The sequence below is a fragment of the Macaca nemestrina genome, chromosome X, assembly GCF_043159975.1.
Source record: "Macaca nemestrina isolate mMacNem1 chromosome X, mMacNem.hap1, whole genome shotgun sequence".
Classification (NCBI taxonomy): Eukaryota; Metazoa; Chordata; class Mammalia; order Primates; family Cercopithecidae; genus Macaca; species Macaca nemestrina.
In genome coordinates, this window is record NC_092145.1 from 104,292,768 (window position 1) to 104,305,906 (window position 13,139).

Consider the following 13,139-nt stretch of genomic DNA (forward strand, 5'->3'; position numbering starts at 1 on the left):
AAGGAAGGTTCTCGCTTTACCTGCCGAGGGAAGCCAGCCCCTAAAGTTCTGTCTGACCCAGAGCCTGAAGACTCGTGGCAGGAGATGGCACCAACAGTGCTCTCCCCTTACCAAGCAGAGAGGCCCCCTACTCCTGAGCCCACAGCCCCTGGACCACCCAGAGTAGACAAGAAAGGAAGTGAAGCTACAGGAGAAACTCCTCCCTTGGTGGCTCGCTTATGGCCCAAGACTGGAATCCAAATGCCCCTGAGAGAGCAGCAATATACTGGGGTAGATGAGGATGGACACATGGTGGAAAGGCGTGCCTTCGTGTATCACCCTTTCACCTCTGCTGACCTCCTCAATTGGAAATATAATACTCCATCTTACACTGAAAAGCCTCAAGCTCTAATTGACTTGCTCCAAACTATTATACAGACTCATAATCCTACTAGGGCTGATTGCCACCAGCTACTCATGTATCTCTTTAACAAAGATGAAAAGCGAAGGGTGCTCCAGGTGGCAACTAAATGGCTAGAAGAGCACATCCCAGCCGATTACCAAAATCCCCAGGAATACATAAGAATTCAGCTGCCAGGAATGGACCCTCAATGGGATCTGAATGAAGGACCAGATATACTGGGGCTCAGACGATACCAGGAGGCATTAGCTGAAGGTCTGAAAAAAGGGGCTCAAAAGGCCACCAATGTAAGTAAAGTTTCTGAAGTCATCCAAGGAAAGGAGGAAAGCCTAGCCCAATTCTATGAAAGACTGTGTGAGGCCTATCGTATGTACACTCTTTTCGATCCGGATAGTCCTGAAAATCTGCGTATGATTAACATGGCCTTAATTAGTCCAAGTGCGGAAGATATCTGAAGGAAATTACAAAAACAGGCTGGTTTTGCAGGAATGAATACCTCACAGTTACTTGAGATAGCTAATCAAGTATTCATAAATAGAGATGCAATAAGCCGCCGAGAAAGCCGTAAGGAGGGCGAATGCCAGGCCAGGCGGAACGCTGATTTGCTGGCTGCGGCAATTAGAGAAATCCCCCCAAAGGGACAGGGAAAGGGGGGTTCTAGGAGGAATGCCCAGTCCAATCACTCACATCTGCAGCATAACCAATATGCCTACTGTAAAGAAATAGGACATTCGAAAGATAAATGCCTCCAACTAAAAGAGATACAAGGTGATGCGGAGCAAAAGACCACAGAAAAAGATGAAGGGACTTTGTTCAATCTGGCCGAAGGGCTACTAGACTGAAGAGGACCGGGCTCAAATGCCCGGTCAGGAGCCTATGGTCAGGATGACAATAGGGGGCAAGGACATTAAGTTTTTGATAGATACCGGTGCCGAACACTCAGTAGTAACCACCCCGGTGGCCCCCATATCTAAGAAAACCATTAATATAATCAGAGCAACAGGAGTCTCCACCAAGCAGGTTTTCTGCCTATGGCGGACCTGCTCAGTAGGAGGACATAGAGTGACTCATCAATTTCTGTATATGCCTTGACTGCCCCTTGCCTTTGTTAGGGAGAGACTTGCTTAGCAAGCTGAGAGCCACCATTTCCTTTACAAAACAGGGCTCTTTATAGCTGAAGTTACCGGGAACAGGAGTTATCATGGCCCTTACAGTCCCCCGAGAAGAATGGAGGCTTTTTCTAACCGAGCCAGGTCAGGAGATAAAACTGGCTCTAGCTAAGTGATGGCCCCGAGTATGGGCAGAGGACAGTCCTCCAGGGCTGGCGATTAATCAAGTTCCCACACTCATAGAAGTTAAGCCTGGGGCCCAGTCAATCAGACAAAAGCAGTATCTGGTTCCCAGGGAAGCTCTTGAAGGAATACAGGCACATCTTAGACACTTGAAATCTTTTGGAATTATAGTTCCTTGCCAGTCTCCATGGAACACCCCCTCCTACCTGTCCTCAAGCCAGGGACCAAGGACTATCGACACGTACAGGACTTATGCTTGGTTAACCAAGCTACCATGACTCTGCTCCCAACAGTTCCTAACCCTTACACACTGTTAGGATTGCTGCCAGCTGAGGATGGCTTGTTCACTTGCCTGGACCTGAAAGATGCCTTCTTTAGCATCAGACTAGCTCCTGAGAGCCAAAAGCTGTTTGCCTTTCAGTGGGAAGACCCAGGGTCAGGTGTCACCACACAGTATGCTTGAACTCGGCTTCCCCAAGGGTTCAAAAATTCCCCCACCATCTTGGGGAGGTGTTGGCTCGAGACCTCCAGAAGTTTCCTGCTAAAGACCTAGGCTGTGTCTTGCTCCATTACGTGGACAACCTTCTGCTAGGACACTCCATGGCAGTCGGGTGTGCAAAAGGGATGGATGCCCTACTTCGGCACCTGGAGGACTGTGGCTATAAGGTGTCCAAGAAGAAAGCTCAGATTTGCAGACAGCAGTTACGCTACCTGGGATTCACTATTCAGAAAGGGGAGCACGCAGCCTGGGGTCAGAAAGAAAGCAGGTCATCTGCAGCCTACCGGAACCTAAAACCAGAAGGCAAGTAAGGGAATTTCTAGGAGCTGTGTGGTTTTGCAGATTATAGATTCCAAACTTTGTGGTGCTAGTCAAACCGTTGTACAGGGTTTCAAAGGGGGTCGACCGAGAGCCCTTTGAATGGGGGCCTCTACAACAGCAAGCCTTTTGTAAGTTAAAAGAAAAACTTATGTCAGCCCCAGCTCTGGGACCACCAGATTTGACCAAGCCCTTCACACTCTGTGTTAGAAAGAGAAAAAATGGCAGTCGGAGTTTTAACTCAAACTGTGGGGCCCTGGCCAAGACCAGTGGCCTACCTCTCAAAACAGCTAGATGGAGTTTCAAAAGGCTGGCCTCCATGTCTGAGAGCCCTGGCAGCTACAGCCCTGTTAGCACAAGAAGCAGATAAGCTAACTCTTGGGCAAAACTTAAATATAAATCCCCCCATGTGGTGGTAACTTTAATGAACACCAAAGGACACCATTGGCTAACGAATGCTAGATCAACCAAGTACCAAAGCTTGTTGTGTGAAAACCCCTGCATAACCATTGAAGTCTGTAACACACTAAATCCTGCCACCTTCCTCCCAGTATCAGACAGCCCTGTTGAACACAACTGTGTAGAGGTGTTGGACTCAGTCTATTCTAGCAGACCCGATCTTTGAGACCAGCCATGGGCATCAGTAGACTGGGAGTTATATGCAGACGGGAGCAGCTTCATCAACCCATGAGGAGAAAGATGTGCAGGATATGCGGTGGTAACCTTGGATAATTTTATTGAAGCCAAGACATTGCCTCAGGACACTTCGACCCAGAAAGCAGAACTCTTTGCTTTAACTCAGGCTCTAGAACTCAGTGAAGGTAAGACTGTAAACATTTATACTGACTCTTGATATGCCTTTCTAACTCTTCAAATTATTGGGTCATTATATAAAGAAAAAGGCCTGTTAAATTCTGAGGGAAAGGACATAAAATATCAATAAGATATTCTACAATTATTAGAGGCAGTGTAGAAACCCCAAAAGCAGTCATGCATTGCAGGGGACACGAGCAAGTTACCACCTCAGTGAGTCCAGGAAACTCCTAAGCAGACACAGAGGCATGAAAAGCAGCATCTACTCCCTACCAGACATCAGTCACTGCCCCCCTACTCCCTCAAAATCTGATCTGGTCCCTACTTATTCTAAAGAGGAAAAAGACTTTCTTCAGGCAGAGAGAGGACAAACAATAAAAGAAGGATGGATAAAGTTACCAGATGAGAGAACAGCTGTGCCACAGCTGCTAGGAGACGCAGTAGTGCTGGCTGTACATGAAACTACCCATTTAGGCCAAGAGTCACTTGAAAAGCTGTTACGCCGATACTTCTACATCTCACACTTGCCAGTTCTTGCTAAAACAGTAGCGCAGTGATGCGTTACCTGTCGACAGCACAATGCAAAGCAAGGCCCTTCTGTTCCTCCCGGCATGCAAGCCTATGGAGCAGCTCCTTTTGAAAAGCTTCACATGGACTTCACAGAGATGCACAAATGCAGAGGCAACTAGTATTTACTGGTTCTAGTGGGTATTTACTCTGGGTGGGTAGAGGCTTATCCGACACGAACTGAAAAACTCATGAAGTAACCCATGTGCTTCTTCGAGATCTTGTCCCTAGGTTTGGACTGCCTCTATGGATTGGCTCAGATAATGGGCCGGCATTTGTGGCTGACTTAGTACAGAAGACAGCAAAAGTATTGGGAATCATATGGAAGTTACATGCTGCCTACTGACCTCAGAGTTCCGGAAAGGTAGGGTGAATGAATTTGACTATCAAAAATAGTTTAGGGAAATGGATACGGACCCTTCCTATGGTATTGTTTAAAATTAGGTGCACCCCCTCTAAGAAAACAGGATACTCCTCTTATGAAATATTGTATCATAGACCTCCTCCTATACTGCGAGGACTTCCGGGTACTCCCCAAGAGTTAGGTGAAATTGAATTACAGTGACAGCTGCAGGCCTTGGGGAAAATTACCCAGACAATCTCAACTTGGGTAAATGAGAGGTACCCGGTCAGCTTATTCTCCCCAGTTCACCCTTTTTCTCCAGGTGACCATGTATGGATCAAGGACTGGAAAGTAGTTCCTTTGTGGCCATGGTGGAAAGGACCCCAGACCGTTATCCTGACCACTCCCACATCTGTAAAGGTAGAAGGAATCCCAGTCTGGATTCACCACAGCCGCGTAAAGCCCACAGCCACTGAAACCTGGGAGGCCAAACCAAGCCTGGACAATCCCTGTAAAGCGACTCTGAGGAGGACGACAAGCCCTGCTCCAGTCACACCCTGAAGCTGACTCATCTACGCACGGCTGAAGCATAAGGAAAATCATCGTGGTACTTATTTTCCTTAAGACATGGACTTGTGTGGTAAAAGCTTCCACTGCTTCTTTTCACATAGAGGATTGCTTTCAGTGTATACATCAGGTCACTGAGGTAGGACAACAAGTTAAAACAATCTTTTTTTCTATAGTTATTATGAGTGCCTAGGAACTCCAAAAGGAACATGTTTATATAATAACAGTACAAAGTATGTAATCCAGAAGGTGATCAGCGTGATGTGTGTTATGACCCCTGTGAACCTCCCATGATCACGGTATTTGAAATAAGACTAAGGACTGGTCCTTTTCTAGGTGACACAAATAAAGTAATAGCTAGAACAGAAGAAAGAGGGTTCCTCAAACATGTAACCCTAAAATTTGACGCTTGTGCCACTATTAATAGCAATCAGCAAGGAATAGGATGTGGTTTTCTAGATTGGGAAAAGAGTTACACAGCAGAAATAAGTATATCTGCCATGAATCATATTCATGTACAAATGTGTGTTAATACTGGTCTTGTGTCATCTGGGCTACTTGGAAAAACTATGAAAAAGATCCTGTTTGCCTCCAAAAAGGAAAAATCAGTCCCTCCTGCACAAGTGGAAGCTGCAACCCTTTAGAATTAATAATTACAAATCCCTCAGACCCAAAGTGGGAAAAAGGAGAGCATGTATCTCTAGGCATTGATGGAAAGGGACTAGATCCTAGAATAAATATCTTAATAAAAGGGGAGGTTCGAAAATGCTCTCTAGAACCAGTATTTCAGACTTTCTATGATGAATGAAATGTGCCAGTACCTGAGATTCCAGGAAAAACTAGAAATTTGTTTTTGCAGTTAGCCGAGCATGTAGCACAGCCTTTAAAAGTCACTTCATGTTATGTTTGTGGAGGAACTGTAATAAGAGATCAATGGCCATGGGAAGCCCGAGAATTAGTCCCTACGGGCCCAGTTCCTGATGAATTCCCAGCCCAAAAGAACCATCCTGACAATTTCTGGGTTCTAAAATTCTCAATTATTGGACAATATTGCATAGCTAGAGAAGGAAAAGAATTCACTCATCCTGTAGGACAGCTTAGTTGTCTTGGACAGAAACTGTATAATGGTACCACAAAAACAGTTACATGGTGGAGTTCAAACCACACAGAAAAAAATCCGTTAAGTAAATTTCCAAGATTACAGGCCGTTTGGACCAACCCAGAATCCCACTGGGACTGGACAGCCCCTACTGGGTTATACTGGATATGTGGACATAGAGCCTATGCTAAGCTACCTGATCAGTGGACAGGTAGTTGTGTAATTGGCACTATTAAACCATCTTTCTTCCTATTGCCCATAAAAACAGGTGAACTCCTAGGATTCCCTGTCTATGCTTCCCACGAAAAGCAAAGCATAGCCATAGGTAACTAGAAAGATGATGAACGGCCCCCTGAAAGAATTATACAATACTATGGGCCCGCCACTTGGGCACAAGATGGCTCGTGGGGATATTGGACCCCCATCTACATGCTCAACTGAATCATATGGTTACAAGCTGTTTTAGAAACTGTTACTAATAAAACCAGTCAAGCCTTGACTGTTCTTGCCCGGCAAGAGACTCAGATGAGAAATGCTATCTACCAAAACAGACTAGCTCTCGACTACTTGCTAGCAGCTGAAGGAGGGATTTGTGGAAAATTTCACCTTATTAATTGCTGTCTATGCATAGATGATCAGGGGCAAGTAGTTGAAGACATAGTCAAAGATATAACAAAACTGGCACATGTACCCGTTCAAGTGTGGCACGGATTTCATCCTGGGGCCATGTTTGGAAATTGGTTCCCAGCAATAGGAGGACTTAAAACTCTCATAATAGGAGTTATAGTAGTAATAGGAACCTGCTTACTACTTCTTTGTTTACTATCTGTACTTCTTCAAATGATAAAAAGCTTCATCACTACCTTAGTTCACCAGAATGCTTCAGCACAAGTATATTATATGAATCACTATCAATCTATTGCACAGGAAGACATAAGTAGTAAAAATGAAAGTGAGAACTCCCACTAATAAGTGAGAGTCTCAAAGGGGGGAAATGAGAGAAGAGAAAAAGAGACCCCTCATATTGTTTTATACTTAGTACCTGTTTTAAAAAGAAACAAGGAAGTGAAACCAAAGGCAGGCAGCCTGGCGCCAGGAACCAGACCCAAAACCAGGCCTGGGCCTGCCTGACCGAACCTGGTAGTTAAAATTCAACCCATAACCTAGCAACTGATGTTATCCATAAATTCCTGACATTGTATGGAAGGCCATTTGTGAAACTTCTCATCCTGTTCTGTTTCACTCTGATTACCAGTGCATGCAGCCCCTGTCACATACCCCCTAGATTGCTCAATCAATCACTGTCCTTTCATGTAAAATCTTTAGCGTTGTGAGCCCTTAAAAGGGACAGAAATTGTGCATGCGGGGAGCTTGGACTTTGAGACATTCGCCTGCTGATGCTTCCAGCTGATTAAAGCCACTTCCTTCGCTACCTCGGTGTCTGTGAGGTTTTGTCCATGGCTTGTCCTACTACAAAGGTGGGCAGATAACTTGAGGCCGGGAGTTCCAGATCAGGCTGGCGAACATGGCAAAACCCTGTCTCTACTAAAAATACAAAAATTAGCCCAGCGTGGTGGCATGAGCCTGTAATTCGAGCTACTTGGGAAGCTGAGGCAAGAGAATAGCTTGAACTCGGGAGGCAGAGGTTACAGTGAGCCAAGATCGCACTACTGCACTCCAGCCTGGGTGACGGAGAGACTCTATGTCCAAAAAAAAAAAAAAAGAAAGAAATTAAAAAGACATTTTGCTCACCATCAGATTGATAAAGATTAAAAATATTGTCAGTGCAGAAGCTCTTTAATTTAATGAGATCCCATTTGTCAATTTTGGCTTTTGCTGCCGTTGCTTTTGGTGTTTTAGACATGAAGTCTTTGCCTATGCCTATGTCCTGTATGGTACTACCTAGGTTTTCCTCTAGGATTTTTATGGTATTAGGTCTAACATTTAAGTCTCTAATCCATCTTGAATTAATTTTCGTATAAGCAGTAAGGAAAGGATCCAGTTCAGAGTGAACAGGCAACCTACAGAATGGGAGAAAATTTTTGCAATCTACTCATCTGACAAAGGGCTAATATCCAGAATCTACAAAGAACTCAAACAAATTTACAAGAAAAAAACAAACAACCCCATCAAAATGTGGGCAAAGGATATGAACAGACATTTCTCAAAAGAAGACATTCATACAGCCAACAGACACATGAAAAAATGCTCATCATCACTGGCCATCAGAGAAATGCAAATCAAAACCACAATGAGATACCATCTCACACCAGTTAGAATGGCGATCATTAAAAAGTCAGGAAACAACAGGTGCTGGAGAGGATGTGGAGAAATAGGAACACTTTTACACTGTTGGTGGGATTGTAAACTAGTTCAACCATTATGGAAAACAGTATGGCGATTCCTCAAGGATCTAGAACTAGATGTACCATATGACCCAGCCATCCCATTACTGGGGATATACCCAAAGGATTATAAATCATGCTGCTATAAAGACACATGCACACGTATGTTTATTGCAGCACTATTCACAATAGCAAAGACTTGGAATCAACCCAAATGTCCATCAGTGACAGATTGGATTAAGAAAATGTGGCACATATACACCATGGAATACTATGCAGCTATCAAAAAGGATGAGTTTGCGTCCTTTGTAGGGACATGGATGCAGCTGGAAACCACCATTCTTAGCAAACTATCACAAGAACAGAAAAACAAACACCGCATGTTCTCACTCATAGGTGGGAACTGAACAATGAGATCACTTGGACTCAGGAAGGGGAACATCACACACAGGGGCCTATCATGGGGAGGGGAGAGGGGGAGGGATTGCATTGGGAGTTATACCTGATGTAAATGATGAGTTGATGGGTGCAGCACAGCAACATGGCACAAGTATACATATGTAACAAACCTGCACGTTATGCACATGTACCCTACAACTTAAAGTATAATAATAAATAAATTAAAAAAAAATATTGTCAGTATGCAGTGTTGTAAAATAAATTTTTAAAAAAATTAAATGTGTGAAAACATTCAATCTCATAAATTGGTGGGCATGTAATTTATTACAGCTTCCTTAGAGAAAACTAATATATATCTATCAAATATTAAAATGTATATATCCTATGATCTAAATAATTCCACTTGTATGGCTATTCTCATAAAGTTGTATAAAATTACATGTAGAATAATATTGCTGGAGTTCTGTTTGTGCTAGCAACATACTAGAAACAACCTAAATAAATGTCCATCAGCAGGTGACTGAATAAATGCATCAGGGCATGTTGATAAAATGACATTCTTCATATCCACTGAAAAATCTGCTAAGAGTTGAGATTTTTGAAAAAGTGGAGTAAAGACCTCCAAAAATCTTTTCTTCCACAAAAGCAATAAGAATGCTGGTAATAATTCTCAAAATCAACATTTTTAGAACTCTAAAAATTCATCAAACTCTTGTAACAATCAAAGGAGTGTTTGTGTTATAAAAAAGGTATGAATAACAGTATATATAACAACCTTTGTATTTGGGGGTTCAGATTAGGTGAATGTATATTTATCATATCATCTTGATTCATTGACCCGTTTTTCCTTATAAAAGTCCCTTATTTACATCTAGAAACAATTATGTCCTAAATTCTGTTTTGTCTGATGTTAGCATAGCCACTTTGGCCATGATATGTAAAATATAGCTTTTTCATCCTGTTTGTGTCTTTGTGTGTCTCACAGAAAGCATACGGTTGGACCACTGTTTTTAAAAATCCATTCTGTTAGTCTCTGCCTTTTCGTTAGAGTAGCTAATCAATTTAAACTCAATATAATTACTGATAAAATAGGATTCACATCTATCATTTTGCTATTTGTTTTCTGTATGTTTTATGTCTTTTTTGTTTTCCATTGCTGTCTTCTTTCTTATAAATATTTTGCAACATATCATCTTAATCCCTTGTTTCTATTACTGTATTTTATAATTTAAAATTCAATAATATACAAAAACTTTGCCCCTATAAATCTCAATTCCCTCCTCATCTTTTGTGTTGTAATTGTCCTAGAAATTACATATTTAAATATTGCATGCCCATTAACACACTTATGGACATTTTATTCCCCATGTTTTCTTTGTACGCTTTTTGGTTAGCCTAATGTTTGCACCAATCCTTATCTACCACCTCAGGTGCTGTGATCTAATATAAAATTATTGGTGGTAGATTTTATATATATATATATATATATATATATATATATATATACACACACACACACACACACACATAATTTTCTCTGATTATTTCTGACAAATGGTTCCATGGAATGGTCTATTCACCCTGGGAGAGCTTTTAGTCAGTTCTATTAAAGGTAGCCTTGCACATGAGGTCTCCCTGAGAGCTGTCATACAGGCTCCAACCTCATTCTACCCTCTTCAGGGGTTACCACGTTGCTGCTTTTCGCTGTGACTGCATGCTGTTGATTTTCAGAGCTACTGTGGAACTGGGGAGAGGGCATGGGAACAGGACAAATAAAAATGATAAAAAGCTCATGCTCCTACTGAGCTTCAGATTTGTTTTGTTTTTTTTTGTGTGTGTGTGTGTTTTCTTTCTTTTTCTTTTTTTTTTTTTTTTGAGGGGGGGAGACGGAGTCTCGCTCTGTCGCCCAGGCTGGAGTGCAGTGGCGCGATCTCAGCTCACTGCAACCTCCGCCTCCGGGGTTCATGCCATTCTCCTGCCTCAGCCTCCCAAGTAGCTGGGACTACAGGCACCCGCCAGCACCACGCCCTGTTTATTTTTTGTATTTTTAGTAGGCACGGAGTTTCACCGTGTTAGCCAGGATGGTCTCAATCTCCTGACCTCATGATCCACCCACCTTGGCCTCCTAAAGTGCTGGGATTACAGGTGTGAGTCACCGCGCCTGGCCTCAGATATTTTTCTTGAATAAAGAATCCATGGATTTCTGCAAGCCTTTGGTTAATTTCTAGAGTTCTGAAAACATTGATTCTCACATTTTCTTTTTTGGCCAGTGTTCTCATTGGTTTTTATAGATAAGGGATATTCTACAGGTTCTCACTCCATTTTCACTGATGACACACCAGACTGTATTCTTAAATTCAGATTTTATGTGAGGTTTTTTGCTTCATTTTGTTTTAGTTTAAGTTGTGATGAATATGGTTGGCACTTGCTTTGAATTTTTTCCAAGATGCATTTTGTTTGCATTATTCTCCTCTGCACACATTTCTGGGACATTAATTACCCAATTTTCATGTCCTGAATGAGGCTATGAAGTGTTTATGAGAAATATCTTGGACCTGCACAAGGCCTGCTATTCCCTCGGCAAAGCACAGTGCTAAGGTGGGGTAAACATATATTCAGATACATATCAAGCTTTGGATTCCAGACTTTCACTAGAAGCTATCAATCTTACATACCACTCACTAGCAGTACTTACTAGTAGCACTTACAAACTACTCACAGAAATTATATTTCTGTACTTTGTGTTTCCTGATGAGCATAATTCTGACATCTCTGATTTAACTGCAACAAAATTCAATGGGAAAAACTGTGTTTTTGGAGTTGTGTAAAAAAAAAAAAAAAAAAAAAAAAAAAAAAAAAAAAAAGAGTGGGTCAGTACAACTGCTTTGGAAATCTATTTGGCAGTACTGACTAAAACTAATCATATGCATAACCTCTGGCACAGCAATTCCACCCCTTTATATATAATCAACAGAAATGGGTGTGCACATATGTAGCAAAAAAATTACTTACATAAAAACTCATATAGCTTTTATTTTAATAGTATGATTATTATTAAGAGCCAAAAACTGAACATGACCCAAATGTCCATCAATCTTAGAAAGAGTAAATAAATTATGGTATAATCACACAATGAAATACTACTGAGAAAATGAAAAAAGAGCAAATCACTGCTGCATACAACAACATCAATGAATCTCAAAATCTTAAGTTGCATGAAATAAGATAGATAGCAATAAATAGATATATGGTTTCATTCACATAAATTTCAAAAACAGATGGTACTAATCTATAATTCTAGAAGATGGGGTGTGAAATAATAATCTGTTTCATATTTCTGGTGCCAATTACACAGGTATGCTAAATTTATGAAAACTTGCTGAACTGTGCATGTATAATTTCTGTACTCTTTCATATGTATGTTATATTACAATAAATATCAGCAAATCAGAATGTAAACATACATATTCTGACTGAAGAGAGAGAGAAAGGAAGCATTTGAGGCAAAGGGAACAATATGTACAAAGGTACTGTGATGTGAAAAACATGCTGTGTGCTGTGTTATTGGAATGGCGAGTAGTTCAGTAGGGCAGGAGCACAGCTATGCTTATAGGTAAAAGAGGAGAGGTAGAGCAAACCTTTTATTTCTGGAATATAGTAAGAGTTTAAAAATGTGTTTTGACAAATCACAAGCATTCTTATACACCAGTAACAGACAAACAGAGAGCCAAATCATGAACGAACTTCCATTCACAATTGCTTCAAAGAGAAGAAAATACCTAGGAATCCAACTTACAAGGGATGTCAAGGACCTCTTCAAGGAGAACTACAAACCACTGCTCAGTGAAATAAAAGAAGACACAAACAAATGGAAGAAGATACCATGCTCATGGATAGGAAGAATCAGTATCGTGAAAATGGCCATACTGCCTAAGGTAATTTATAGATTCAATGCCATCCCCATCAAGCTACCAATGAGTTTCCTCACAGAATTGGAAAAAACTGCTTTAAAGTTCATATGGAACCAAAAAAGATCCCGCATTGCCAAGACAATCCTAAGTCAAAAGAACAATGCTGGAGGCATCACGCTACCTGACTTCAAACTATACTACAAGGCTACAGTAACCAAAACAGCATGGTACTGGTACCAAAATAGAGATATAGACCAATGGAACAGAACAGAGTACTCAGAAATAATACCACACATCTACAACCATCTGCTCTTTTACAAACCTGAGAGAAACAAGAAATGGGGAAAGGATTCCCTATTTAATAAATGGTGCTGGGATAATTGGCTAGCCATAAGTAGAAAGCTGAAACTGGATCCTTTCCTTACTCCTTATACGAAAATTAATTCAAGATGGATAAGAGACTTAAATGTTAGACCTAATACCATAAAAACCCTAGAAGGAAACCTAGGTAATACCATTCAGGACATAGGCATGGGCAAGGACTTCATGTCTAAAACACCAAAAGCAATGGCAACAAAAGCCAAAA